The 4,058-nt window shown below is 34.2% G+C and overlaps 1 pseudogene; it reads right to left on the minus strand.

The window, feature by feature from the left end:
* Window positions 1–2,956: 2,956 nt before the first annotated feature.
* On the minus strand, window positions 2,957–3,617 carry LOC118847226 (annotated as a pseudogene).
* Window positions 3,618–4,058: the final 441 nt, after the last annotated feature.

Below are 4,058 nucleotides of genomic sequence, written 5' to 3' on the forward strand. Positions count from 1 at the left end.
GAGCCAGACAGAGAGAGAGCCAGACAGAGAGGGAGAGACAGAGAGGCAGAGAGACAGAGGAAGAGAGAGAGAAAAAAGAGGGAGAGAGAGAGTGAGAAGGGGAGAGAGAGAAAAGAGAGACAGAGAGAGAGAGAGACAGAGAAAGACAGAGAGAGAGAGACAGAAAAGCTGTGAAACTTTTTTGGCTTTAAGCTTTACATCAATTCCATTATTCAAGGAATGGATTATGAATACCTAAAGAAAAAGAAACCATTGATCACAAAGGGCCAGCAATGCTTTCTCAAGAATAAGTCATGCCTGACTAACCTCATTTTCTTTTTTTATTTTTGAAGCAAATTTATTAGACTGGTACATCAGAGAAATATTGGAGAAATAGTTTTCCTGAATTTTAGCAAAGTACTTGACAAAGATTCTCATGCTGTTCTTCTGTACAAGATGAAGGAACATGGACTAGATGATAGGCTAGGTAGATTCAAAGGTAACTGAATGGCTAGAACCAAAGAGAAATTAATAATGGCTTGATGTTCATTTAAAGCAGCTCTCTAGTGAACAGCCCCAGGGTCTCTGTTTGGTCCTAGGATAAGGTATTTTTTCCCCTCCAGTGACCTAAATGATGGCATAGATGATCCATCTTATTTCATGTTCAGATGACTACAAAGCTGGGAGGAACAGCCAGCATTAGACTCAGGATCCAAAAAGATCTTGACAGGTTAGAACATTTGTCTGAAACTAGTAAGGTGAAGTTTGATAAGATTAAATGTAAATGCTTATATGAACTAAAAGAGAATTAGCTTTACAAGGACAGAATGGAGATGTATGTCAAGATAGGAATTTGTGACAAAAACGATCTGAATTTTTAGTGGATTTTTAACTAAATATGAGTTAGTATTATGATATGGAAGTAAAAAATTTTCATGCAATTTCAGACACTGTTAAGAGAATCATTGTGTCCAATTGATAATCCAGGAGTACTTTGCTTGTCAAACCACACTTAAAATATCATGTTTAATTTTGAATGCCATGATTTAGGAAGGATATTGATAAGCTGTGAAGCAGTAGGTTGGAAATGTAAGGGCACCAGCTTTTGAGCCTGCCACATAGTGGGTACGTAAGTGTTAATTGTTGACTGAGTCAGACAGACCTATATTCTAGTCCTGCCTCCAACATATTGTATCTGTGCCACTCAGGATGTGCCATTTAATCTTTTAGTGCCACAGGCAACTTTTTAATACTAGAATCCACAGAATATGCTGCTCTGCATTGTTTAGAGAATTTTATTTTGGGGAGTTCTCTATGCTAATGGAAACAAAGATCTGGTTCAAAATAATTAACAAGATATAGTGTTCTATGAAAAGCAACTAGGACAGTGATAAGCCTGAAGGTCATTTGATACGACAAATCAGTTGCAGGAGTGTATTTAGCTTGGACATAAGAATATTTGGTGGGGTTGGTTGGAGGAAAGATGAGAATGTGCTAGCTGTCTTCAAGTGTTTGACAGGTATTATAAGGATTCCATTTCTTCTACTTGGCTTCAAAAGGCAGAACTAAGAGTAATTGGTGGAAGAAGCAAAGAGTTAAATTTAGGCTTGATGTAGGAAAAAATCAACATGTTTAGAGTTATCAAAATACGTAATGGATTGATCTGAGGTATAGGCAGTTCTTTTTCATTAGAAGCCTTCAAACAAAAGCTAGATAACTACTTACTATATATGATATAGAAGTGATTGCTGTTCAGGAGCTAACTAGATTAGATGGCCACTGAAGTGCCTTCCATCTGTGATATTCTATGGTTCTGTTAAGCATTGTAATCATTCCATAATCATTATATACATATTTCAGATGAAGAACTTCAAATAGCTAATTCTTGATTATTTGGCACTTAACAGAATATGTAATCTGCCTATAAACAGACAATCCAGCACATATGAATCCAAATATTTGTATTTAAAATTCAAATAGCCTTGCTTACACTAGACTTGGACTTTTGGAGTCCCCATTCTCTAATCCCCTCAAACTAGTCATCCATAAAATCCTGTCCATTTCTGCTTCTCAGAGGCTGGCATATTCATTTTTTTCACTTAAACAATTATTCATTGTATTGTGCATTGAAGAAAAATAAGATATTCAAATAAAATAATCCTGAAAAGGATACTATGATGTATAGTTAAAGTGTAAAGTTTCATCATCATTTTCCATTGTGTTTTGCCAGTATATACAACATCACTGATCAATCTCTAATTACTCTGAGACTACAATGACCCAGCATGATGATCTTCATAAATATTTCTTGTGTTCAGTTTTGCTTTGCCACATTCAACATGATAATGTTTGACAATCATTAAAAATATATAATTCTATGGTTCCTTACAGAAGCAAATACAAAGTGGTGAAACATACAAATTAAACATAAGTTTAATCTTTATTAAAAGAATAGATTTTATACTAAACAGATGTTAGGGCAAAAACTAGCTGACAATTTTATATATTTGTCACGCTTCATTCTGTACACAAAAAGGACACTATAAAAGAAGATAATAGGACTGCAAACAAGACAATGCTTCTGTTTTTTAACAAGGTACAAAGGTACAGAATGAATAAAATAACAACTGACTTAATTCATATGACTTAAGCCAAGTATTTCATGTGAAAAACAAATTTCCTTCCTAAATGTCATGAACACCTAAATTTTTATTTAACACTTTTTGTGAATTTTCATTCACACATACGTATATGAAACAATTTTTCCAAAATGTAGATTTTCACATCACAACACACAACCTACTATTTTAAATCATAATTATTCTGTTGTGTACAAACAATTACAGCATTAGATAACTTCACAAATATTTATTAAAAACAGAATGTACTTCTAATGGATAAAGTAAGACTTTGGTAAGATGATAGTAAATGCTTTGGGGGGAGCAGCATAGGGGCAGAAGTTTCGATGCAATTATATTCAGAAGATTGGCTGTTCAACCAACATATTTTTTTTTTCAAAATCAGCTGTAGGAATATGATAAAAATCACCAAACTGACAATTCAAAATTGTACTGTCAACATATATAACATCATATACCTGATGTTGGACAATACTTATTCTTTCAAATATATATGTATATTTGTAAATTAAACACAAATATAAAATTGTGTATTCAAATATACATTTAATTCTATATTTAATACCCAATGTATTTCCTTTCTGTGGAAAATTATTTGCTGGCAACGTATTCTTTTCCTCATTGTTGTGGTAGAGGTTTCCTTTATTCCTCATTACAAGTCTATACATCTTTTGGCCACTAAGTCTGATTCAAATTAACTTTCCTAGTTTTGACTTCTATACCCCAGATTCCTGTGGATTGGATTTTGAATTCTAAGTAGTTTTTGTTCGGATGCAAAAGTGCATTTGCTAAAGCAACCTCCTGTCCCACATATTCTTATTCCATTTTTGACAACGACAGCATCTGTTCCCATGTGCTATATGTCCGGCTACATAGCTAGAATATTTTAAGCAGGATATGTTCACTCCCAGGGGCACCACAGCAGTACAGGTAACAGAATATCAAAGCCAGAATCTCACTGGGGCCTCTATGGGAACCCAGGCTGGGAGACTGGCACATTCATATTGTCCTATTCCATTTGATTGCCAAATTCATAACCCAGGCCCTCATTGTTTCATTCATGGATTATTCCAATAGTTTCCTATCTGTTTTTTTTTTACTCCAGTTCTATCATCCAAACCATTCTCTGCATCCTTATCAGAACAGTCTTTTGAAGAAATTGTTTTCAATGTATCCCACTATTGCTCAAAAACCTTAAATGAATCCTATAATCTTTAGAATCAAGTCCAGTTTTCTCTAATCAGTATTAAGGGCTGTCCATAATCAGATTTTGACTTATTTTTCCAAATTTCTACCATCCATCCATAAATGCACTCTGATCTAGTCAGATAACTATCATTGTAATTTCCCAAGCACTCCATTCTCATGAGCAACTTTATTCATGTGATGTCTTCCATCTGGACTCCTCTCATGACCTCATGAAAAGTAGCTCAGAAAATT

This window comes from Trichosurus vulpecula, chromosome 4, assembly GCF_011100635.1.
Source record: "Trichosurus vulpecula isolate mTriVul1 chromosome 4, mTriVul1.pri, whole genome shotgun sequence".
NCBI lineage: Eukaryota > Metazoa > Chordata > Mammalia > Diprotodontia > Phalangeridae > Trichosurus > Trichosurus vulpecula.